General features: G+C 40.3%; 1 protein-coding gene across 3 annotated transcripts in view; it reads right to left on the bottom strand.

Moving 5' to 3' along the window:
* Positions 1–26,460, bottom strand: part of LOC134284978 (anoctamin-5) — an 86,805-nt gene extending 60,345 nt beyond the window's left edge. Inside the window, exon 1 of one of the 3 annotated variants that reach the window (XM_062844688.1) lies at positions 26,113–26,460. The gene's annotated coding sequence lies outside the window, so the exon portion shown is untranslated. Of the gene's footprint in view, positions 1–8,362; positions 8,381–26,112 lie in introns of those variants that run through there. The other 2 variants (XM_062844687.1, XM_062844689.1) reach the window with 2 other exon arrangements.
* Positions 26,461–27,464: the final 1,004 nt, after the last annotated feature.

Genomic DNA, 27,464 nt, shown 5'->3' with positions numbered 1-27,464 from the left:
GTCTCCTAATAGTTGCTCCGGAAATTCTCCCTGAAGTTTATCCGGGAAGTAATCCAAAAGTTTCATCGAGATTTGTTTCAGGAGTTCCTCCAAGAATTCGTCTGGAAGTTCTTCCAGTAATGGTTCCAAACAAATCTTCTCAGCATTCTTCCGGTCGTTTCTCCAGGGATTCTTCAAAAAATACAGTCAAAAATTCAAAGGCTTGTTCCTCTGGGAATTCTTCCAGGAGTTCCTGCGAAAGTTACAAGTGCCTTAGGGAACTAACTTGGAAGATCACGTGTGAATTGTTCCAAAAGTTCCTGAGGAAATTTCTTCAGTTTGCACGGGAAAACTGCTGGAAAATTCTCTGAAGAATTCTGATACAGGCAGGGATTCCACTATTGATTCTGCATAAGTGTCCCAGAACTTTTTCCGCCAAATTCTATAAGGCCAATACCAACCAATTTGTCCACGGATTTTTTAAGAAATGCTTTCAAAAATATTCCCTAAAAATTCCCACAGATTTTTCTTTAGGAATATCTCCAAAGTTTATTTTTTTGGGATCTTTGTAGACGCAGACTTCAAGTATTAAAAATGTTTTTTTTTCAGATATTCGTCCACAAATTTCTCCAAAAATACTATCACAAAATTCTAATTTAGAAAATTCTAATTTAGTAATTTTTTCTATAAAGTCCTCAATTTTTTATAGGAATCAACCAGATTTCTTGAGAAGTTTTAAGAAAAAGTTACTCCTGGGATTCCAACCAAAAACCCTTGCACCTGAATGTGACGTAAGGATTTCCAATTAAATACCCGAGAAAATCTCTAATTACTCCATTTAGTAATGCCTGAAGGAATCTCTAGAAAAGTTCAAGCAATAGTTTCAAAAACTCTTGAAACATCCAAGGTTTCTAGAGAAAACCCCTTTAGAAATTTCTGAAAAAAGAGAGGGTTGTGAAATCCCAAAAGAAAACTCCGGAAAAAATCTGACAATATTTCTGGATTTTTTTTAATTTTTCGAGGAAATACATGGAAAATATAAGCATGGGCTTTTGAAAAAATCCTTGAAAGAATTCCTTGCAGAATTCTTTAATGAATCGCAGGAGAAATTTCTGAGGAGTCTCGTGGAACGATTTGCAGATTAATGTTTTTAGATTTTTTTTTTTTTGAGAAACCACTAAACTGCCAAGAAAAAAAATCTGGGAGTATTCCTGAAAGAATCTATATAGGAAACCCCGGAGAAATTATCAAAAAAAATCCATGGACAGGTATGCATTTTAAAATCTCTGGAGGAATTCTTGCATTTATTGAATAATGTACTTTATTCTAAGAAACCCTGCGAGAATCTTCTTTCGGTAAACATTCCAGAATAATTTTGAAAAATCTTCAAAAATTCCCGATGGCGTTGTCCCTGATGGCAATCCTGTAGAATTTTCTAGAAATTTAAGGAAAATTTCTTGCAAAACTCATTGAAGGAATTACAGCAAGGAATTCTTATGCATGGAAGAGTTTTCCCGTAATAATGCCCGGCATAAGGCGCAATAGTGAAGTCATTTTCTTGGGAGTGAACCAGTATATAGAACGCTGAAATTTGGAAACCTTGAGTAACCAGTTCCGATTTTTCCATGACAGCACTGGTCACAAGGCAAATTAACCAGCATGGGCGTAGTCAGGCCATGTCCCTCCCACACTTGCCACCATATTTTTTTTTTACTTCGAGCTAACTCAAGACTATAAGAGTTCCGGAAAAGATCTCAAAAATGAACAATTCTAATAATTTAGAATTTTATCAATTCTTCAAGGAATTCCTCAAAGGATTTCTCTAGGAACTCTTCTAGGGATTTCTTTAGGAATTCCTCCAAGCATTCCTCCAGGAAATAATGCAGGGATTCCTCCGGTTCTTCCAGGGATTTCTCTGAAAAGTCATGCAGAGGTCCTTTAGGGATTCCTCCGAGAATATCTCTTAAGATCCAAAGTTTCCTTCAGGAATTCCTTCAAGAATTCATCCAGATATTTCTCTGGAGAGTCTTCTAGGGTTGTTCCAGCGATCCCTCCAGAAATCCTTCTAGGAGTACCTCCAGGCATACCCTCAGGAATTACTCCTAGAGATTTCTATAGGTATTTCTCCATCATTTCATGGCACACTTCATGGTACAAATTTCTCAAGTGGAGGAGAACGTGCCCCTGGAGCCGACCTACTGATCATTCCTCCAAGATTTCATCAAGGAATTCCTTCAAGATCCTCTTCAGGAATTACCCCTGGAACTTCAGAAATTCCACCAGGAATTGATTCAGAATACCTCAAGGAATTCATTCAGATATTTCTACGCCAATATCTCCAGGAATTCCACCCGAAATTTATCCAAATATTTCTCCAAGAACTCCTTCAGGAATTCCAACAGGAATTGCTCCAGGTATTCCTTCAGGTATTCCTCCAGAAGTTCCTCTGGGAGTTTCTTCGGGAGTTCCTCAATTGATTTCTCTACGGATTCCTCCAGGAATTCCTCGAGAAATACCTGCAGGCATTACTCCAGAATTTCATTCAGAAATATCTCCGGGGACTCGACCAAGATTTTTTCCAGGAAATCCTGGAAGAATTACCACAGTTATTTCTTCAGGAATTCCTCCAGAAATCTCTCCAGAAACTGATTCTGGAATTCCTCCAGAAAATCTTTCAGAAATGCTTTCAGCGAATCTTCCAGGAATTTGCCCAGGAATTCCTGGAGAAATTCTTCCACGGATACCTCTAGGAATTCTTCTACAGATTCCTCCAGGGGTCCTTCCAGAGATTCCTCCAGCAATTACTGCATAGATTCCTCTAGTTATTCCTCCAGGGATTTCTCCAGCAATTTCTTATGGGACTTTTACAAAAGTTTCTTCAAGGATACCTTCAGTTATATTCCACTGATTGTTTCAGGAATTCCTCCATGGATTCTAATAGGAATTTCTCTAGGAGTTCATTCAGGAATCCCTCAAAGGATTCTTCAGAAATTTATCCATGGATTCCTCACAGAATTTCACTAGTGATGGCTTAAAAAAATCCGCAAGGGATTTAATCAGGGATCTTTTCAGAAATATCCGAATTCCTTCTTCCATCTTTTTCAGGGATGCACCAAAGACTTCCTGCATGATTTCCTGAAGATTTTTTTTTAAATTTTTTAAAGATATTCCTTCAGCGATTTGTATTGCAATTTTTCAAGATAATTCTAGAGGGATGCCTACAGGAGAAAGGGAATCCTCCAAGAACTAATCCAGAAATCCTTTCACAAGTATCTCCAAGAAATCTTTCAACAGTTCATCCATGAATTTATTCAGGAATCCATCCTGGAACCCCTTCAAGAATACCTCCTGTAGCTCCTTCAAATGAAGTCATTCAGACCTTCGTCCTGCGTTTCCTTCAACATTATATCATAAGATTTTTCTGCAGGAAATTCTTCAACAAGTTATCCATTGATGTTTTTAGGAACTCCTCCAGAGATTCCTCTAGGAGTTTTCCAGAGCTATTTTGAGAGTGTTCCTTCAGATAGTCCTTCAGAGATTCTTCTAAAAAAATTCCAGGGACTTCATCAGAAATTCCTCCGGTAATGCCTCAAGGAATTCCTCCAGCGATTGTTTCAGGACTCATCCTAGACTTTCTAGGATCCACTAAAGCAAGGTACGTGTTTATCTCAGGTTTCTTGGGCAATCCCTCCCAGGAGTCTAAGGGAATATTTCCCAGGATTCTGGAGAAATCCTTTTTATGGTCGAGAAAGTCCCTTTCAGGGTTCTAGCGCATCCTTCTCAAGGTTCTAGGTCAGTCCATCTCTGGATTCCATTTTTTGAGAATCACTCTCATGATTCTAGTTGAATTTCCCTTAATAATGTGGAAGATCCCCTCTTAGTGTCCTTCTCGGAGTTCTGGGGCAATCTGAGTCATGAATCTGATGGGAAGTCTTGCAATACTGCAGGAGAATTTCTCTCAGTGTGAGGCAATCACAGGATTCAGGGAGTATCCATCTCGGGAATCTGAGAAATCCCTCTAGATTTTGGAAGATTTCCTCTTAAATTCTGAGAGAATCCATCTCAGAAAACTGGAGTAATCTCTTCCGGGATTCTAGGGAAATCCTTAATAGAATTCAGGGAAAATTCCTAATGGAAGTGTTTTCCTCTCTTTTCTGGGATAAGGTCTCTCAGGATGATGGTGTGATAATTTTCAGCATTTTGAAAGAATCTCTCACAGAATTTTAGAGGTACCCTCAGCAGTATTATAAAGGAATACCTATCAGAATTCTACGGAATCTGTGGATTCTAAGAAAATTCATTTCAGGATTTTGGGGTATTCCCTACCAGGGTTTCCTACCATGGGAGAAATCCTTTTCAGGATTTTAAGAAGATTCTGGATAATCTGGGTTGATCCTTCTAAGGATTCTGAAAACCCCTCACTTAGGATCCCTCTCAGAATTCTGAGGAAATCTTTCTCAGCAGCATGCTCAAGAACTCCTCTCAGAGTTCTTGGAGAATCATACCTAGCATTCTCAGAATTTTGGTGAAATTTCTCTAAGAATTCTGGGGAATATTTCTTAGGATTCTGGGGGAATCCCACAAAGGATTCTGCGTAAGATCTTTCCCAAGACTCTCTGAAAATTCGGCTTTCTGGGGAAATTCCCGTCAGGATTCTGAGACCATGATTCTGGAGAAATCCTCGGGATTCTGGGGGCTATATTTTTGAAGATTCTTGGGCACTTTCTTTCATAATTATTAATTATCGAAGAATCTCTCACGAGATTGTGGGCAGAATTTTCTGGAGAAATTAGGATTTTGGAGAATTCCTCGCATAGATTTTGTGATTCCTCTTAGGGTTCGAAAAAAAAAACCTTCTCAGCATTCTATGACAATCTCAGTAGAATTCTGTATTCTGAAGCAGTTGCTCGCAAAAATCCCTTTCAGGATTCTGGGAGAATCCCTCTTAGTAATCAGGGAAAATCCGTGACAAGATTATGCGAAGATTCTCTTGAGGTTCTGGTGTAATTATTTAAAGTATTCTGGAGGAATCACTCTCAGAGTTCTGGGGCAATCCCTCTCAGGGGTTCAGGGAAGTCCTTTCATAGATTCTGGGGGAATGTCTTTCAGGGATCTGCGGTAATTTTTCCGTTTTATGTAAGAACACCTCTTAGAATTCTAGGGAATCCTTCTCAGGATGCTGGGGAAGTCCATTCTAGAAGTTTTCGTAATCCTTATCAGATATTCGGAAAATAATCCGTTTAGGTTAATAGATATATTTCTCTCAAGAATCTGGAAGAACCCCTCTTAAAATCCCTCTCATGATTCTGAGGAAATTACTCGAAGATTTCTGCGGAACACCTTTCGGGATTCTGGCAAATTATTCTCACCATTCTAAAAGAATCCGCCCAGGATTTAGAGGAATTCTGGGAGAATACTCAAAGGATTCTGGAGAAATCCTTCTCAGGATTCTGGGGGGATCCTATCTTCCAGAATTATATGAGAGTATATCTCAGGTTTCTGTGACAGTCCCGCCAGGTATTTTGAGGGAACCTTTCTCAGGATTCTGGATTAATCCTTCTTAGAGTTCTAAGCTACGCTTTTCAGGATTCTGGGTCAATTCTTTTAAGTTTCTTGGGGAATCATCTTAGAATTCTATCAATCACATGATTTTGGGAGAATTCCTCTCGGGACTCTGAGACTATCCGTCTCGGAGTAATCTCTCTCAGGATTCTAGGAAAACCCTCAATGGAATTCAGAGAGAATTCCTACCAAGATTCCGGAAAGTCTTGCTTTCTTTTCTAAGTAATGTCGCTCAGGGTTCTGGTATGATCATTTTAAACATTCTTAAAAAATCTCTCATAATTCTAAAGGAACTCCTTTCAGAATTCTGGAGGAGTCTCATTAAAGATTCTGCGGAAGTTTCTTTCATAGTTTTGTATTACTTTATAACATCGAATCGATGTGGAAACATCGATTCGAAGCATTCGATTAAATCGGTGAATCGATTCTGCTGACCCGATTCGAATCGATTCACAAAAATCGATGTATCAGCCAGATTTGCCCAACGCTACTGCAAATATTCTGTGTACCTCTTATTTTTCACATGATTCATTGTTGTGTTTTTATGTAAATGTATATGACATATTTCAATGAAAATAACACAGAACTCTTTGTTTGGGTTGTGGCTGTTTAACAGAAACAATTGATGTACTTTTACAGCTGTAGTATAGATCTCCAGGTTATCCAAAACATCCAGAAATCTACCAACTAACTAAATCTACTAAATACAGTTAGTATTGTTTACCGTTTCAATCACTTGAACTTGACTTGAAAGTGGTGATTCAAAGATATATTTTGAAGCAGGGAATGTTAGTAGTCATGTCCTGGTAATATTCTAGGACACATAAAACGTGCTGGAGTTCTGATTGTAAGGTCTATACCTGTAGCAGGATATCAAAGTAATGTATGAATGTCAGAACTGATTTCATTAAACCCAAACATGTGAATCAAATGATGAGAGACTAACTTCACATCACTGATGATGCTTTGGACCATCCAAATCATTCTGGAGTGAGAGCCTTTGTATCTACGCTCGTAATAAGGTATGAGTCATCCATACTATTCTGAAGTTGAGATATTTGGTTTAAATTTGTAATGGTCTATCGATAGAAGTGCACAAATATCAGAATTGGCCTGTTTAGTTCATACGTGTGATGCAAGCCAAGGAAGACAAATTCCAAGAACATCTAGGATATCTGAGGTCCCCTATAGTAAAATGTGGTTAAGACCTTCAGTTCTACACTCGTAACAAAGCATCGTACAAATTCCAGACTTAGTATAGTATGTTTTAGTAGACCTAGAAGATCAGTTTAATAAGAATTGATATAAGGGTGGTCCAAGTAGAGCTTGAGCTTGATTGGTAAATGCTACTCGTAGTTTATTAGACCTAGAAGATCAGTTTAATAAGAATTGATATAAGGGTGGTCCAAGTAGAGCTTGAGCTTGATTGGTAAATGCTACTCGTAGTTTATTAGACCTAGAAGATCAGTTTAATAAGAATTGATATAAGGGTGGTCCAAGTAGAGCTTGAGCTTGATTGACCGCCCGTAGATGCTACTCGTAGATCGCCAGACCAGCTACACTTACACAAGGAACCAATGAGATTATCTGCCGGGGACTAGCAGGCATCTTCAGTGTGTGAGCGTTTATGGTCTTCTATTTTTAGGCGACAATGTCGCCTGCCACGTCAGGTTGCAGGTCAATGTGGGGAAGGGGAAGGAAGTGATGATTGCAATCGTTTGTATCTACATCACACCGAATATACCTCTGCGTCTGCAGAAACTCATGCGGACGTCGGAGTGCTGGTGGGATATGATTGGCAGAGGGTTCACACATTGGTGCGTGGATGCCAGGCGTAAGATGATAGATTAGTGCGATTATTACTAGGAAGCTAAAGCGGCACAGTACGCTTGATTGCATAACTTGTAGGCGTTATCTGATAGATTGACACTGTGCTGTGAAAGTTGGAAGCAAGAAAAACGGCTTTTCAACCGTTTCTGGTTCTAGCGATGACTATGAACATATGAATATTCTTGAGTTGTACAGAGAAAGTGGATAGAAAGATACAATGTAGAAGGTAAGGGACGGGCCAGGGATTGAACCCAGGGCCTTCTGCATATGAATCAGAAGCGGTAGCCACTAGATCACCAAGCCCGTCTTGATTTAAGGGTGGTCCAAGTGGACATAGAATTTGAGCAAATGCGCATTGGAGTGGACATAAAAGAACGCATAACGCTTGGCACAATGTGCCCAAATGTTCAAGAAGACTGCACTCAGCGAAGTAAACTACCGAAATTCATCAAAATACCTTATGGAATTTAGCCATAACTGTAAAGTATGGATGACATAAGAATACCTTATGAAAATTGAACATGCTTATTATGACCTAATTACATAAGATAAACTTATGAAAAGAGCAGAAAAATCACAAAATGATGCAGACTGGAATCGATCCATGAACGCCGAGATCACTGCGCGCTTGCCCAACCCACGCGGCTATCGACGCTTGAGAATATCGTGTTGCTAAATGTGTATAAAAGCCAAACCATGAGTCGATTTTGCATCATAGACCGACCTTATGAAAATTGTTCTAGCCGTTATGAATCGTTTAAAGGCCATTTCATAAGTTAGACGTTATGATAATCTTAGGTTTATTTGCCTGAGTGTGTGTCATGATTTCAAACCTCACATAGCAGAGAAACGTAACTAAATCTTTGATGATGTCTAACACTACCACATTGGCTGCCTTCAGTTCAAACACTACGCGTCATTCCTCTTTTTAGTGCACAGTCAAATTTTTTCCCTTTCGATAGTAAAAACTACTCCACAGAATTCACTCTACCGGAACCGTACCGCGGCGTTGTTTTCGATGTTTTGCAAATGCTTATTCTCCCTCTGTTGCTGTGCTCCAAACGTAGGTAAAACTCGGAACAAAACTAATGCTCGCCTAACGTTGCGTCCGCCCGAACGCACGCCCCAACCAACCCACCGGCTGGATGCCTGCTGCTGGTGGCCTCAGTCAATTTCACGTAAATAATTCATATGACTGCTTCCCACTTCCGCTCCGCTCCGTGTGCGCGTTATCGCACGGACAGACTACCTACGTCAGTCTGTGATCTATGACGATTTGAAACTGAGTACACCCTAAAATGAAACAACACAGGCTTGTGTACAATGTACACAGGCTTGTGTACAATGTACACAGATTTGTGTACTACTAGATCAGCCTCCACCCCTGTGTCAAATGTACACAGTCACTTTTCTGGCTCTAGCGCTGGTATGGGAGCAAAGTTCATAACTAATTTTCTCTGAACGATAACATGCATTATCAGGAATCGATCAGTGCAAAAATAATTGTTAATTTTGTTTTCATGCCAGCGCTGGAGCCGGAAAAGTATCTGTGCACATTTGACACAGCGGTGAGGCTGATCTAGTAGTACACAAATCTGTGTAACTTCTGTAACCGTGTAGAGGCACTTGCAAAGTAGGCCTTTGCGATGTGATGTGCGATACGCTGGTTAATCCACGTTCATTAACCGTAGCCAAGCGCTGTAGTTGTCGTAGACGCAGTAGGCCTGCTCCGGTTTCACCACACTGACTGCACTGGTCACTTGGATTACTTCAGCCTTCGGACTTTCTTCTCTTTGTGGTGCATAAACAATGCACTTTTTCTCACCCTTCCACTGAATCACTAGGAACGATGCATTTTTTCGCGTGCCGAACGATGCACTTTTGACGTTCTGTCACTTCCACCCTTTTTTCGATTAACCCCGATTCACACTCGCGTATTCTGGAATGATGATGACGTTTGCTCGTGCCCCATCCCGACGACGACTGCACTCTCAATTAACATAACAAAATAGGGAACAGCAAAAACATTAACAAGCGCCACATCATTTGTGCTGGATGCAATTACTAAGCAAATTGATTAATCCTGAACGAACAGCAACAACGAGCAACAATAACACATCTAACAACGCTAACAACACTTGGAGATAGAACGAACCAAACCGAACGCGTCCGCCACCGGGAGCCGATTGATGAGTTTTCCAGTGGAGCTGATCCTCATCGCGGCCGCTTCGCTTCGTACAGCAACCGACTTGGTGGGTAGACCCCTTTTTCGGTTTCCTCCGGCTCCCGATGATGCACCCAGCGGCACCCGACACCCAACTGACCCCCCTTACCGTTCGTAATCAGCAGCAACGTTCGTTCGGTCGTTCTCACCTTAATCCGCATATAAATGGGGAGTCGAATAAAAATATACACCAGGCCGGTCCGGTTGGTGGTGGCGGGCTATCAGCAGAGGCGCTATCAGTAGCAGTCATATCGAGGATTTTTTTTAGCGATTTTTTGCTCTAATTATAAACATTATTTTAACTGAACAATACTGATTGTTTGATCTTCCCATGACAATTGTGAAGTTTCATATATGTAGATGTTAATAATGTCCATGTAATCGAGGCACTAATAGTATAGCAACTCGGGTAAACATCGCAGAGGGCCCATTTAGCCGAAGCGGTAAACACGCGGGTATTCAGCAACATCAGACTGACGGTTCGATTCCCGGTAGGTGCATGATCATTTTTTAATGGAGATATTCCAGACTTCCTTGAGCATATATTATCATTGTGTCAGGTGCACGATGTACGAAAGCAAAATAATTATTGATCAGTGGATCATTGAAGCTAACTTTTCTGACAGTTGTCGCATAAAAACATATGAGCCACTGTATATGAGCTTTAACATTGTGACAGCAGTCGAATTATGTCAAACGCACAAGGCTATGGTAGCGCTATCTGTTCATTTCATAGTGGCCGTTTTAGTTAGTTCAATGATCCATTAGGAATTAGCAAAAATAACCTTTAAGTTAATAACTGTTAAAGTGCTCATAGAACTAAGCTGAAAAGAAAGCTCTATCGCCAGTTGGGGCGTAATGCCAGAACGAAAATGAAGCAGGACACCAGTAGCAACGATTGTTACTTAATTACACCCACTATGAAACGCTCTAGCGACTTTGCAGTGAGAGGGTATCTCAACACTGCGTACGAGAAGCATTTTGAGGCAGTGTTGCCAGATAGCGGTTTGTTCAGTGAAGTTAATCTAACAGGGTGTCTACTAGACTGGGTCAACAAAGTCGACAAAACTTTTTCGATTCATTTTAGCGTCCAAAGCAACTGTGCAAAATTTGGGAGCGATTGGTTACTTCCCCGTATTCCGCTTTGTGATTGAAATTTGTATGGATTTTAGTATGGGAAAACGTGCTTTTTTGCATTTTTCTCATAAATTGAAATTTTTCGTCTAAAACGATCTAACCATTGACGCTAAAGTATAGCCTAGGATATGCCGAGAAACTTTTCCGAAGACCACAAAGTGATCCGACACTTGTGAAAAAAGTTATAACGTACAGATTGCCCAGTGGTGCCTAATATTTAACATGTAAAGGAATAACATCAATAATAAAATCTCAAGTTTTGGCCTAAGTTACCAGACGAATAACTTTTTTCACAAGCGTCGGATCACTTTGCGGTCTTCGGCAAAGTTTTTCGGTATATCCTAGGCTATACTTTAACGTCATCAGTTACATGGTATTAAACAAAATAATTCAATTTATGAGTAAAATGCAAAAAAGGACGTTTTTCCATACTAATTTCCATACAAATTTCAATCGCAACGCGGAATACCAACCGCGGAATACGCAACCAATCGCTCCCAAATTTTGCACAGTTGTTTTGGGCGCTGATATAGGTTGAAAAAGCTTTGTTCCGGGGTGATTCGATCCAATTTAAAGTTTCTCCATACAACGTTGACCCACTCTAGTGTCTACTCATAACTCAAAATGAAATACCCTGAGTTTTCCAGGTTTTTCCAGATGAAATTTTAAAAGTTTATGATTCAAAAAATAACCCAAATTTTCTAAAAATAATATAAAGGGTGACTTAGGGTATCATCGGCAGGTTGGTTCTCTTCGTCATGAGGGATTTATGTAGACCTAATTGCCTGAAATTCGATCATATTCAGCTTGGTTGGGAAGGATTTGATGCCAACTCTGAATTCAACAGCTGAAACCTAGGTTTCAATAAAAAAAAAACCTCTGACAAAGAGAACAAAACTGCCGAAAATACTTAAGTTCCCCTGCTCTTCAAAAATCTTTCAAGATTTCTGAGCGTAATTCCTGGAACTTCTTACAAAGTAACTTCCTGGCTTTCCGCAAGATTCTTTCACGAGATATCTGTTTGAGTACGACAAAAGTTTTCCGATATACTTCCAGAGATTCTCGCTGGATTCCTACTGAAGATCCATCAAAAACTATTCAAAATTTCTTCAAGAATGTCATTGGTTGAGCCTCGTAGCCATGCGATTAGAGTCCGGATGGGTGAGGGTTCGATTCCCACTCCGAGCAATGAAATTTTTCAATCGGTACAGCCGACGGCTGAAGCCAGTGTCCGTGTCTTTTTAGTGGTTTTCCGGGATAGCTATCCAATAGTTTATATCGGGATTTTTACCGATAGTTTTCCGATATTTCTCTTGTTTTCTCACGGAACTTAGTCCGTAGCTACTTTCAGGATTCCATGAGGTATTCAGAATTCCTCCTTGGATGTCCTTAATATTTCTTCTCGGGAACACTATTAAATACCTAGAACTTTTTTCGAGATATCTCATTTTATCTCCGGTTTCTCCTGAAGCTCCTGTCGAGATTTCTTCAATACCGCCTTGCGGAGTTTTTCGCAAGATTGAATTCCCTCGAATATTTCTCCAGGAACTTCCCATAAGGTATTTCGTAAGTTATCTCAGGAGACATTCTGAGGAAAACCCGTAGAAGGATCCCTGCAATAGTTTTCGGAGAAATCCCTCAAGGAGTATCCAGAATCTCGGGATAATTTCTGGTAAAGATTACTGGAAGAAACTTGGGAATAATGCAGAGAATATCTGTAAAAAAAATCTCAGGTGGATAACTGCCAGAAATCTGGTACAACTACAAGGAACAGCCTGGCTCTGAAAGAATGCAAGAGAAGAATTCAAAGGGGAAATATCAACAATAACTCCTGTGGAAATCCCAGAAGGCACTCTAGAAAAAAAATCTTAGGAGAAAGTCCAGGGTAAATTCAGATAAACTCTGAGAAGCATCTCATGACCTACATCGGAAGTAATCTTCTGAGAGAAGTTCCAGGAGATACTCCGAGAGAAATCTCAGGTAAAACATCAAAATAAACCTCGCGAAAACTTTTAAGAAATTCCTGTAGGAGACCAGGAAGAACATCTCGAAGAAAGCCCAAAGCAATTGTTTGAAGATATCACAGGAAAAAATGAAAGAAATCTCTTGAGGAACTCTTGCAGTAAATTCGTGAAAACTCCTTCAGAAACCCTTGGAGGAACTTTAGTAGAAACCCCAAAGAAATTCCGAAAGAAATTCTGGGAAGATCTTCTGGGGAAGTCCCAAGAGGAACACCGGAAGAAATCGTGTAAAATTTCCATGAGGAATGCCGAAAGAAATTCCACGATTTATCCCGACAGAAATTCTTATAGAGTATTCGGGATAAAATCTGGTAGAAATCCTACGAAGATTTGTTTGAGCAAAACACTGGAAGAACTCCGGAAAGAAATAGCATCCCCGTGAAAAACTCCAGGAGAAATCGGTTGGAATTCAGGAAACCTGGAAGGAATCCGGAAGTATACCTTTCCGGAAAAAAAATCAAAATGGAATACCAAGAAAAATAGCGTCAAAAATGCGGAAGGGATTTCATAAGAAATCCTGAGAGACATTCCAGGAGGTAATTCTAAAGATGTTCCAGAAAGAAACCCTGACGGAATTTCAGGAAAAAATCCTTGTAGCGAAATTATTATATGGATTACTACCAGGTTTTTATTTATTCATACGACCCAATGTTTTTTTTATCGGAGTAAAATTTCCCTGAGTACTCAAGATATTCCCTGAGTATTCCAGGTTTTTCCCTGTTAAATAAAATTCCCTGAGGATTCCCGGTTTTCCAGATTTTTCCAGGTAGTAGACACCCTGACTAATACTAATGAAGTACAGTTTTTATGCTAATAGCTGAGCTGTTATCAGGATACATGTACGGAATATTAGAAGCTCAACGCATGTCGCTAGCACACATGTGCAGTAGTCGAAGACAGAAGCATGTAAACGAATGAACATGTGATGCCCGACAGGTAAAAACAGGACTACGATGAACACATACATTGTGTAGAGGATATGAACAACGATACAAAAAAAACTTAATGTAACTAACGTATTTAGATAATTTCTCATATATATTCTAAAAAAAAAATATTATCAGAACAAATCGGTCGCTATATCGGGTACTACGATAGGTATTACGGTCGCCATATCAGGAGAAGTTAAACGGAGACCATCGGGAGCGACAAAATAGTATATTTGTATTATTCAGAATGGCCACACCAATACAGTTTTGGAATTCCCACATTGATTCTGCTGACAGAATTCCAGAAATAATTCCGGGAGGAATCCTCGACAGAACCATCAACAAAGAAAACCTGGGAAAGATCAGTGAAAAAAATCACGAAATCTAAAGGAAATCGCTGAAGAAATCGCGGTAAAATATGCCACAAGAAGACATCCCGAATGGAATCCCTGGAGGAATCCTTGACAAATATCCTGGAGAAATTTCTAAAGAAATGCCTAAAGATACCGGCAAGGTAATCATATGAGAAATCAATGAAAGAACTCCGACAAAAAAACTCTGAAGAAATCCCTGAAAATATACAGGAGGAATCTCAGGAGTAATACCTAAAAAAATGCTGGGAGGAGTCGCGATAGAAATCCTTGAAAGAACCCCGGTAGAAATCTCTAAAGTTCTAAAGAAACCCCTAAAGAAAGTTCTAAAGATCATTCAGACAGAATACCAAAATTATTCTTATGAGGAATCCCTAAAAACGGTAAAATTAAATGACGACATGTTGGGAAGTATCAATGAAATAATTCTGGAAGGAATTCCTAAAGGACGCGTTTAAGAAATCCCTGAAGAAATCCCAAAAAACAGGAAGAATCCGGGTGAAATCTCTGATGGCCTCTTAGGAACAAGCCATGAAAGAACCCGGAAGGGATCTCGGGCAAAATCCCTGAAGGAATCCTGGGAATAATCAGAGAAATTTTGGGAGGAATCAATGAAGGAATTTCGGAAGAATTCCAGGAAGAATCATGGATAAATCAGTAAAGAAGACAGAAAAGGATGAATCAATTAATCCAGGAAAGAATCTCGAGAGAAATAACAGAAAGAATCCCGGTAAAAAAATGCCAAAAGAAATTCATAAAAGAATATCGGGAGAAATCAATTAATTAATACAAGAAGGCACCCCGAATGGAATCCCTGGAGGAATTCTTGACGAAAATTCAGGATAAATTTCTAAAATTTACGGGAGAAATCTTAAAAGGAATCATACGAGAAATCAATGAAGGAATTCAGAAAAAAAATCTCCGAAGATATCCCAGAAAATACCCCTACTGAAACTAATTAATTCTAATGAAGAATGCATAAAAAACCGGTAAAAAAATGACGGAATCCCGGGAAGTAATAATGAAAGAATTCTGAAAGGAAGCCTGGGGAAATCTTTGATGAACTTGGGATACAATACGTGAAAGAACCCGGAAGGGATTTTGGCGAAATTCCTGATGAATTCCTGGAGGGAATCAAATAGGAAATCCTGAGAGGAATAAACAAAGCAATCCCAGAAGGAGTTCCAGAAGAAATCTCTAAATGAATCAAGTAAGAATCCTTGAAAGAATGACTGAATGAATCTTGAAAGGAATCTCTAAAGGAAACTTGGAAAAAAGTAAATGAAGGATTCTTGGGAGATGCCAGAAAACACCCCTAAAGGAACTGCAGGATGAATCATTAAAGAAATCTCAAGAGGAAATCCCAAAGGAGTTCTGGAGAAATCCCTTAAGGAAACACGGGTACGATCAATGTAATATTCCTGGAAAGCATCACGAAACAAATCTCGGAGGAAATCGTTTAATGTATCATGGGCAGAATGCCGAAAGAAATCTTTGAATCTGGGTTCCTGATGGAACCCAGGAGACATTTTTTTTATTAAGATATCCCCAAAGAAATGCCATAACGAAGAAAGGAATCCCGGGTGGCATCCTTGGGAGGATCTAGCAAGGAATCACGAGAAATATACCTTAAAGAATACCAGGAGGAATCCCTGAATTGATTCTGTAGGAAGCCCTGAAAGAATCCCGGGAGGATATCCAGGAGTAATCCTCAGAAGAATACTTGAAGGGATCCCATGAAGAATCCTGAGTGGTTGATATTCCGGGAACGAATCCTTACAAAATTCTCTGAAAAAATTACAAGGTGTGACCTGGCAGGAATCCTAGGAGAAATCCATGGAGAATTATTAGAAGGAATTGTTGAATATTTTCAAGGGCAAATCCTTGCGGGACACCTCATATGAATACCAAGATATCCGTTATGTAAAGTACATCAACTGGTAATTTTTGCTGACAAATGCTCGGCTGTTAAAGGCGCGATCTACGCACTTCTTTACTGAGTCTACTGAGTCGAGATATAAGAAATAGTTGTTTTCTTCACTCCTATGCCACCTGTTCGACGGATTTCTCACTTACAATTACATTACCCGAACTAAGGTTATCCCTATAGGATGCGTGCCGTTGTAAAAAGTACAACACTACCAAAAAACTTCGCTCTTCGTATACAGCGCGAGTGCGGTGCTGTTTAAGCATCCAACAGGCGCGCGTCCTCAAAATATCAAAATTGTATCTTTTTGTTGTACTGAGATATTAACACAAGAAACTAAATTTTACTACAGCACCATCTAGTGAGAAAATTCCGAACTAGAGATCATTTGAACAGAGCAGATTCACATCCGTATGAACAACTCCGCCAAAGACACCGACTTATAGTTTTCAACCACGGTTATACTGCCCATAACTGCATAACAGTCACATTCGACAAAAGTAGGCATTGGAGAAAATGGAGCTTAAAGTTTGCAACTTGCGTCAGTATGGGAAAGGATTATTATTTCAATTTTTTTCCAAAAAATCGAAATTAATCCTTTTGCAATAAAATCTTCTACAACTCTTCTTTTATGCTGGGCGAATAGTTGTAAAAATAATAAAACCAAAATATGATTGGCGGTACGCTATGAGGCCAGTGTGTATTTCCATTGTGACCGTTATGCGATAACATTCGTGAATATTTGATAATGAGACAAAACGACTTGGTATTTATTTCCTGTTTCGTAGAACAAACTTGTCAAGTTCATTTGGGTGGATGAAAGTACTAATAATTTGAAGATGATCCAGGTATTAACTCAATATTGACAAAAACTGCAAAAGTTACAAATATGCAGTTATGGGCAGTATAGGTATCAAGAAAATATATGTACGTTTCGTCACAATTGGTTCCGGCACAAAATTTTGTCTCAATAGGCCATATGAATAAAGCTGAGTAAATACTCTTTACTAAATCTATGTGAAGCCGTGGAACAAATCTCTGTGAATCTTCACAGAGATCTGAGTAAAGAGTATTTACTTAGTTTTATTGATATGGCTTAATATTTTGTGTCTATAGTATCAAAAGCAAGTAAAATTATATATTGGTTCACCAGTCCTCTTAATTGCGAGGTGACGCAAGATATCTTTGGTTTCAAAAGGCAAAATTCCAAAAGGTTTGGCAAAAGGCGAAATTCCTATTAAGAATTTTCAAGGCCTCACCATTCCTCCAAACTGTGAGGTGGCACAATTCTGTGAATATATGTTTTGTGTATGCTCATGGTTCCATAGATTGCAACGCTTACTAAAGTGAATCCTGATTTATGTAACTACCAATTCCTCCCAACTAACAGAAACTCTTTCCCGTGACAACTGTGGAGGGCACAGTAGTATATACAACCTCTAGTAGCAACGGTTGTTCAACTAACATTCCTTCCCTTCCCCGGTTGACCGTAAGGACCTGGCCGGCGCCATTATTGACCTATTAAAATTTGAGTTCTCGGAACGTGTACACTTAAGAAGGTGTGCTAATCCCAAGCCCCATCTTTTGTGCAATTCCACTAGCTCTAGTCAATCACGGAGTATCAACTACGAAGTGTACGGTCACCAATGCTCATGCTCATTTTTATTAAAGTTCCTCCCTCGCAACTTAGCCAAGAATATGTTCCAGAATTTCTTCGAAAAAAAAAAAACAGTTCCTCCTGGAGCTTCTTCTGTAGTTGTTGTATGGATTCTTCCGGAGTATCTATGGGCATTCTTTCCAAAGCTCATGAGGGAATTCTTTCCTAAAATACTCAGGTATTTCTACAGAGTTTCTTTGGACACTTTTTTTTTCAACTATTCTCCGGGATTACAGCGGGAATTCCTTCCGCAATTTCTTTGCATGGCCTTCTGAGGTTTTTACGGGATTTCTTTCCGCAGTTTTTTTTTTCGAGTGTCATTCGAGAACTTTTTTGAAGCTTCTGCGAAAGTTCCTACCAATGTTTATTCACAAAATCCTTCCGGAGATCCTTTTCCGGTCACCCTTGGTAAATTCCATAAAGTGATCTTTCTGAAATTTCTTTCGAACTTTTCGAAATCTTTCCTTAGTTCCATCGGAAATTCTCAAGGGCTCTTTTAGAAATTCCCTTTGAATTTCTTCCGGGAATTCCTTCAATCCTTTCACTGGATTTTTTTTCCAATGATCTTCCGAGAAATTCTGAAGTTCCTTCCGCAGTCTTTTAAGAATTATTTTGCGGTAATTATTTCAGTAATTTACCCGGAAATTCTTCCCTACTTCCTTGTTAAGTTTCTTCTGAAGTGTCATTCGAAGTGCCACCTAAAATTCCCTGTACGACTCTTCCGGAAACACCACTCATATTTTTTCTCGGAGAATTTATCCGGAGTTTCTCCGAAAAAAGTCCTGCTCTAACGTTTCAAGGGCTGAAGGAATTATAGATACAACTTATGGAGAAACACCAGGTAGCATCCAATGTGAAACTTCATCAGAAGTCTCAGGTGACACCACTAGAGGAAACTCTTGGGCCTTAAATATAACTCCTTTAAAAAACATAAGTAGAACTTCTGGAGAAAATTTAGTTGAACTCCAAAAGGAATCCATTGATTGAATTTCTAGAGTAATCCTGGGCAGAACTCCTAGAAGCATCTCAGGTGGAATTCCCATTGTAACACCAAGAGGAAATCCCGGAATAACTAATTGTGGAAGACCTCATGGTAGAATTCTAGAGAAATTCCCAGCGAAACTCCTAAATCGGTTCTCAAAAATTCCCAAAGGAACTCCTTGATGAATTCCCGTACAATTCCTAGAGAAATGCTCGGAAGAAAGTAGTAGTATTCCCGAAGGAACCTCTAGAAAAAATCCCAATGTAACTCCTAAAAAATTCCAGCAGAACAACTTGTGAAATTCCCGGAGAAACCTAGAGAAACACCTGGTGGAATTCCTGAAGATTTCCTAGTAGAGTTCTCGAAGGAACTATTGAAAAAATCGCAAAGGAACTTCAAGAGGTATTCCCGGATAGACTTGGGGAAATTCCAAGTGAAACTCATACAGTAGGAATTCACAATGAAACTACTTAATCAATTCTCAGCCAAACTCCTAGAGAAACTACCGGAGGAGCTTCTTGAAGAATTCCCAGTGGAACTCCTAGAGAAATTCTAAAACCGAAACATCCACTTTTTCCAGCCAAATTTATAGAAGATTTTCTGGAAGAACCCCTGGAGGAATTCTCGGAGCAACTCCTACTGGAATTCCCGGAGGAGCTGGTGAGAAGCAATCTCGGAAGAACTCCTGGTAAAACTTCTGGAGATCTATTAGATATTTTCTCGAAGGAACTCTAAACAAAAATCCCCGATGTGCTTTCAGAGGAATTTCCAGCGGAACTTGTAAACCAATTTCCAGTAGAATTTTTAGAGAAATTTCCGGAAAATTCCTTGAAAAATTCCCGGAGGTTCCCAGTGGAACTCCTAAAGAAATCCAATAGGCAAACTTCCTGTATTCCCACTGAAACTTCTAGAAGATTTCCGGCAGCAACTCCTAGTGGAATGCCCGGAGAAAGTCCTGGTGGATTTTCCAGAGATCTCCTAGAGACATTCTCGAATAAATTCGTAGAGCGATTCCCGGTGGAACTGTTAGCGAATTCGCATCGGAACTTATAGAGGAATTCCTAGTGAAGTTCTTCTTCCCAATCAATTCTCTGTCGTACTCCCAGGGTAACTACTGGAGGAACTCTAAGAAAAAATCTCCAATGTGCTTCTAGAGCTAGTAGAGAAATATCCTGCGTAACTCCTTAATAAATTTCCAGTAGAATTCCTAAAGTAATTCCCAGAAGAACTCCTGGCAGAATTTCCTGAAAACTCCTTAAGGAATTGCCAATGGAACTCCTACAGAAATTCTAAAGGCAAACTCCCTGTATGACACTGTAATGTCACTTCTAGAGGAATTCCTGGAGAAACTCCTAGAGGAATTCTCGAAGTAACTCTTGGGGAAATTTTCAGAAAACCTCCTGCAAAAATTCCCGAAGGATCTAGTAAAGGGATTCCCAGTGGAACTGTGAGAGCGCATCAGAACTGCTAGGGAAATTCTCAGTGCAGTTCTGAGAAGAATACCCGGAGAAACTCCCTAATGCCAGGAGATTTCTAAGATCAATTTTTCGATAAACTCCTAGAGAAATTACCATAGGAACTCTCAGCAAAATCCCTAGAGAAGTTTTCGGAGCAAACTCTTGGTATTCACAGAGGAACATCTAGAACAATTCCTGGAGGAACTCCAAAAGGAATCCCCGGAGCAACTCCTAGTGAAATTCCCAGAGAGCTCTTAGAGAAATTCTCGAGCGAACTATTTGAGGAACTCGCCTTGGAATTCCCGGAGTTACTCCTAGAGGAATTTTCAAGGGAAGTCCTAGAGAAATTCCCGGTGCAACCCCTAAAAGAATTCTTGGAGATATCCCTAGAAACATTGCCTGTGGAAATCCGACGTGAACTCCCGGGGGAACTTTGAGGAATTATCAAAGACAGCTCTCTGAATCTTGAGGTGAACCTTCTAGAGAATTTACCGGAGGGACTCCTAGAACAATTTCTGGCGCAACTGCTAGAGGAATCTACAGCAGAGCTGCTGGAGAAACTTCCTCCCTTCAATAGATTTTTCAAACAAAGTCCTACGTGGAACTGTTTGTGAATTCCCTGCGGGACGCGTAGCCGACTTTCCTGCGGAACTTTTAGAGAAATTTCGGATGGAACTCCTTCATCGATTCTCAGTAGCGCTTCTGGAGGAATTCACGAGGGAGACATTGCTAAAATTTTCGGGAATCTCCTACAGGAATTCTCAGAGAAACTCTTAGAGAATTCCCAGCGGGACATCTAGAGAAATTATCAATAAAACTCCTAGACTTTTTTTGAGAACTTCTTAAAAAAATCCGAAGTAACTCCTTGAAGAATTCCCAGTGGAACTACTAGAGAAATTCTCGGAGAAAAATTCCGGTAATCCCAGAGAAAACTTCTAGAAGAATTTCCGAAAGAACACGTAGAGAAATCCCCGGAGCAACATCTTGGGGGATTCGCAAAGCAACTCTAAGAGGAGTTCTCAGAGGAACTCCTGATGGAATGCTAGTAGATCTCCTAGAGAAATTCTCGGAGGAACTCTTAGAGAAATACCCAGAGAAAATCCCTGAGGAATTCGCAGAGGAATTCCCAGTACCTAGAACTCCTGGAGAATTATCAGTATAGCTCCTAGTAAGATTCTTAAAGAAATCCGCGTAGTTGTAACAACCCTGAGCCAGATAAACTATACCTTTAAACAGTTCCGGGTCATTTGGCCGAAAGAACCAAAGTGATCGTAGCAGTGTAACTCGAAAGAACACCCCTTAATTTAAAGAAGGAATAATCTTTGGTAATTTTTTTTTTTTATCTTTATTAGAGAGACTTTCAGCCCTTGGCTGGTTCGTCTCTATTTTTTATTTTTGGTAAAATATTGACAGTTTCAACGTCAACTAATCTCTGAGTTGTAAAAATAGAAAGAATATCCAATGACTAAAAGAAGGAAATATCACTGATGATCATATTGGTAGCTAGAATAATAAAAAGTTCCCCGGAATTCTTTGAAACTTTATTCGGCCATACGGCCATACGACCCATTCGGCCAGATGACATTCGGTCAAATAACCGGATACCTTTACAAACGATGAACACTAGACTCACCACACAGATACTTAGTTAGTTCATCGGTGTGAGTGGTTAAGGTTTTCACGGGCAGACTTTAACTTTCATTTGTTCTGTGGCGTAGTTGGTTAACGCGTATTGACGGACGATTAAGGAAGTCTTGGGTTCGAATCCCACCAAAACAATTTGCTTTTGCATTTTTTATGTTTTCATGTGACCATTTCTTGGCAAATTTAAGCCAAGTTTTAACAAATGTCCCCACGGAAAATTCTACACTGAACCACTTTCGTTTCGTATGTTGTCCATTGGCTCATGTTTGTGATCGTTCAGTCTGTGCAACATCTGGTTTAAGACGATGTAGTGTCTTTTAATATTGATGATTCATCCGATTCTCTGTTTTGGTCAACGTCGACGAAGATCATCAATTGAGCTGAGCTTGCATTATTCCATCGGCAATTATCAACGAAACTAAACATACTTTGTAATGCTTCCAATGACTGGCACAGGTTACACTAACATATCGTCACAAACACATCTGATAAGAATCTCTATTTATAATCCTAGTAGCACAGTATAAATAACAATATGAGAAGTGATAAAGTAAACTAGTTAAATGACGCACAACAACGCATTGAAGCACGTACAAACGATAAGACTTGAACAGTATATGCTCTTTCCATTACTCATTAACGCAACTAAAGCAATGTTTTGAGAACAAACTATTCAAACAAAATACACAGAATAAATATGAATATTTACTCATTATACCATAACATACATATATATAATATATACATTACTGCACTTCCCATAATAACAAGACATCTTGAAGTTTTTTTTTCTGAAGCGTCTTTAATTGGTCCAATTAAACTGCACCCAACAATAAAAAGCAATGCTTGTCATGTGTAGGTATGCAATCTGATCAGTATACATGAGCAACCAGCAATAATGAAGACTAACGATAAATGCAAAATCATCACAAATCTTGATCCACAGTTGTGCAGTTTTATATTCGATGATTGATGATAGGGATTCATGGGAATCCACTGACAATGATTCGGAGGAATCCTGAGAATTCGAGGGACTCCCCTGACAAGGATTCGAGGGGATCCTTTGACGAACATTCGAGGGAATCCTCTAACCAGGATTCCTGGGAATCCTCTGACAAGGATTCAAGGGAATCCTCTGCTAAGGATTCTAGAGAATCCTCTGCTAAAGATTCGAGGGTATCCTCTGACAAGGATTCGAGGAAATCCTCTGACAAGGATTCGATGGAATCCTCTGACAAGGGCTCGAGGGAATCTTCTGACAAAGATTCAAGGAAATCCTCTGCCAACGATTCGAGGGAATCCTCTGACAAGGATTCGAAGGAATCCTCTGACAAGGATTCGAAGGAATCCTCTGACAAGGATTCGAAGGAATCCTCTGACAAGGATTCGAAGGATTCCTCTGACAAGGATTCGAAGGAATTCTCTGACAAGGATTGGAAGGAATCCTCTGACAAGGATTCGAAGGAATTCTCTGACAAGGATTCCAGGGAATCTTCTGATAAGGATTTAAGGGAACCCTCTGACAAGGATTCGAAGGAATCCTCTGACAAGGATTCGAGGGAATCCTCTGACAAGGATTCGAAGGAATCCTCTAACAAGGATTCGAAGGAATCCTCTGACAAGGATTCGAAGGAATCCTCTGACAAGGATTCGAAGGAATCCTCTGACAAGGATTCGAAGGAATCCTTGTTTCCAGGATTCGAAGGTATCCTTTGACAAGTATTCGAAGGAATCCTCTGACAAGGATACGAAGGAATCCTCTGACAAGGATTCGAAGGAATCCTCTGACAAGGATTCGAAGGAATCCTCTGACAAGGATTCGAAGGAATCCTCTGACAAGGATTCGAAGGAATCCTCTGACAAGGATTCGAAGGAATCCTCTGACAAGGATTCAAAGGAATCCTCTCTCAAGGAATCGAAGGAATCCTCTGACAAGGATTCGAGAAAATCCTCTGACAATGATTCGAAGGAATCCTCTGACAAGGATTTTTGGGAATCCTTTTACAAGGATTTAAGGGAATCCAATGACAAGAATTTGAGAAAATCCTCTGAAAAGAGTTCGAAAAAATCCTCTGACAGAGATTCGACGGAATCCTTCGAACAAGGATTCGGGGAATCCTCTGACAATGATTCTTGTGAATCCTCCGACAAGGATTCGTGGGAATCCTCTGACAAGGATTCGTGGGAATCCTCTGACAAGGATTCGTGGGAATCCTCGGACAAGGATTCGTGGGAATCCTCTGACAAGGATTCGAGAGAATCCTCTGGCAAGGATTCGTGGGAATCCTCTGGCAAGGATTCGTGGGAATCCTCTGGCAAGGATTCTTGGGAATCCTCTGGCAAGGATTCTTGGGAATCCTCTGACAAGGATTCGGGAGAATCCTCTGACAAGGATTCGGGGGAATCCTCTGACAAGGATTCGGGGGAATCCTCTGACAAGGATTCGTGGGAATCCTCTGACAAGGATTCGCGGAAATCCTCTGACAAGGATTCGCGGGAACCCTCTGACAAGGATTCGTGGGAATCCTATGACAAGGATTCGTGGGAATCCTCATACAAGGATTCGTGGGAATCCTCATACAAGGATTCGTGGGAATCCTCATACAAGGTTTCGTGGGAATCCTCATACAAGGATTCGTGGGAATCCTCTGACAAGGATTCGTGGGAATCCTTTGATAAGGACTCGTGGGAATCCTCTGACAAGGATGCATGGGAATCCTCTGAGAAGGATTCACCGGAATCCTCTGGCAAGGATTCGTGAGAATCCTCTGACAAGGATTCAAGGGAATCCCCTGACAAGGATTCGGGGGAATCCTCTGACAAGGATTCTTGGGAATCCTCTGACAAGGATTCGGGGGAATCCTCTGACAAGGATTCTTGGGAATTCTCTGACAAGGATTCTTGGGAATCCTCTGACAAGGATTCTTCGGTATCCTCTGACAAGGATTCTTCGGAATCCTCTGACAAGGATTCTTCGGAATCCTCTGACAAGGATTCTTCGGAATCCTCTGACAAGGATTCTTGGGAATCCTCTGACAAGGATTCGAGAAAATCCTCTGACAAGGATTCTTGGGAATCCTCTGACAATGATTCTTGGGAATCCTCTGACAAGGATTCGTGGGAATCCTCTGACAAGGATTCGTAGGAATCCTCTGACAAGGATTCGTAGGAATCCTCTGACAAGGATTCGTGGGAATCCTCTGACAAGGATGCGAGAAAATCCTCTGATAAGGATTCTTGGGAATCCTCTGACAATGATTCTTATGAATCCTCTGATAAGTATTCGAAAGAATCCTCTGACAAGAATTCTTGGGAATCCTCTGACAATGATTCTTGGGAATCCTCTGACAAGGATTCGTGGGAATTTTCTGACAAGGATTCGTGGGGATCCTCTGACAAGGATTCGAAGGAATCCTCTTTCAAGGATTCTACAGAATCGTCTAACAAGGATTCTAGGGAATCCTCTGATAAGGATTTGAAGAAATCCTATTTCAATTTTTCTAGGAAATCATCTGAAAAGAATTGGAAGGAATCCTCTGACAAGGATCACCCAAATCTCCGAAAGGGGATTCACCCGAATCTCCGAAAGGGGATTCACCCGAATCTCCGAAAGGGGATTCACCCGAATCTCCGAAAAAAAAGGCTTGTGAATCTCTGAAAGGGGATTCCTCCGAATCTCCGAAGCGGGATTCGTCCGAATCTCCGAAGTGGGATTCGTCCGAATCTCAGTAAACTTAGGGAAACAAATCCAGTTTAGCCGTTCCATGTCATAAGTCGTTAATGCTTCATACTCAATCTAATCACAAAAATCAATAAAACCAGCACGTTATCGGGCATTGATTAGGTAAGCAAGTACCAACTTCTTCAGGCGCACGTCTTATCAGACAAGGTTCCGTACTGATTTAATCCCGCCATCGGAATGTTAGCATACCACACAGATAAGCTCGCATATTTATTTGCACTCACCGGTGCATATCCGACCCGAAGAGCCGGTTATTTGCACGTCTTCGCGAACCATAGGTAAATTGAGTCATAGGTCCCCAGACTGATTACCATAGCAGAAGCAATCGAACGGTGATACTCCCCATACAAAGGCATTTACGAGAAAAATGACATCACCGCCGTCGCCACCGCCGCAGTCATCAATCGACCCCACTATACCATCCCTTCCCACTCCACTCTTCTCCGGTCGACAAAATGGAAACGCAATTTTCAAAACAATCCCGTTTTCCGTCGAAATTTAATACCCGCTCGGCTCGGAGACATCTCCATTGATTGGGGTTCGAGTGAATCCCCCTCGGTCCCGGCGCTATTATTAGACACTTGAACCCTCCAATTTCGATCGAATGACCTGGTCCCAATCTCCGTCGAAGAAGCACAAAAGTTGCTCACCTTGGATTGAAGTCACTCGATAGCGATGGCAGCCAGCAGCTCTAGCACGGAAATCCGAGTTTTACCGCTATGTTCTGGAATTCAGCCGAATCACTCGCGATAAGCCACGTTCCCACACAACAGATCGGCACACTTCGCGCGCACTTATCACCACAATCAACACGATAATCGGTTATCAATAGAGCACAACACACGCGGATACTACCGACCGACCGATCGACCGACTTACTATGGAGATAGTAAAGTTAATTGAGGAGTAGTATATCGACCGCCGTCGATGGGACGTTCGTCATTGGTCGTGTCGTCGCGAATTGACTTTGACTTTCGCTCTGTGTTGGGTCGTTCGATGACTGCTGCTGCTGTGTGATGATGACTTCTTCTCCAGACAGGGCCGCTTGTTTGGGTTGTGCGGTGGTGCGCTCACGTACACACAGCTCGATTCAGAAGCTGGAGTGCGAACGGGGCACAGTGGTTCAGCGAGGAGGTACAGGTACTCTTCGATATAACGTACAAAAAAGTTTTCTCCTTGTACGTTATATCGAAGTGTACGTTATATCGAAGCAGAGAAAAATTTAATATTTTTTATGCTAGTATTGATGTATTCGACGTGAAATTAATCCCAAATAATGATTTCGGTGAAATTCACAAAACCAATAATGAAAAACTTGAGTTTTGACGAAAAAGTCATTTCATTTTTTGTGCTTCGATATAACGTACATTTTGCTTCGATATAACGTACACTAAATTTTTCCCCCAATTGCGCTAATTCTGGGTAACAAGGCTAATGCTGCAATAAAACATTGATTTGAGTGATTTCGTAGTTTATCTAAGAGTTATTCGTGGGAAAAATAAAAAAAAATCAATGTTGTACGTTATATCGAAGCAAAATGTACGTTATATCGAATTCGCTATATCGAGGGTACGCTATATCGAGGGTACGTTATATCGAAGAATACCTGTATTTCGATGATAAAATTAATTTTCATTTTCATTTTGCAGCATTTGGTGGGGCAATGAGAGCGCAAGTCAGTCCAAAGCCGATGATAAGGAGGGGTAAGGGCTGAATAGTCTTTGCTGACCACATAAACGCCATGGGATAGGAAAAGGGTATTTTGGTGTGGGATTAGGGTGTTGGTGTAGACTTGACGATATCAATGCTATTCAGATGCAAAATAATTTTAAGGCTCAATAGTGAATCGCATACCTTCCAAAACCAAAAAACAATAATTCACAAAATACCACCCGTATAAAAATGAACCATTGAGTCTATTGGAAAAACGGTAGATAATCAATAGATTCTTATGTTAACCATGATTCCTATTGTTAATGTATTGTTAAGTACTTTTCAAAAT

This window comes from Aedes albopictus, chromosome 1 (genome assembly GCF_035046485.1).
Source record: "Aedes albopictus strain Foshan chromosome 1, AalbF5, whole genome shotgun sequence".
NCBI classification, from domain to species: Eukaryota; Metazoa; Arthropoda; class Insecta; order Diptera; family Culicidae; genus Aedes; species Aedes albopictus.
The sequence above is the reverse complement of the archived record's forward strand: the minus strand, read 5'-3'. Positions and strand labels throughout refer to the sequence as shown.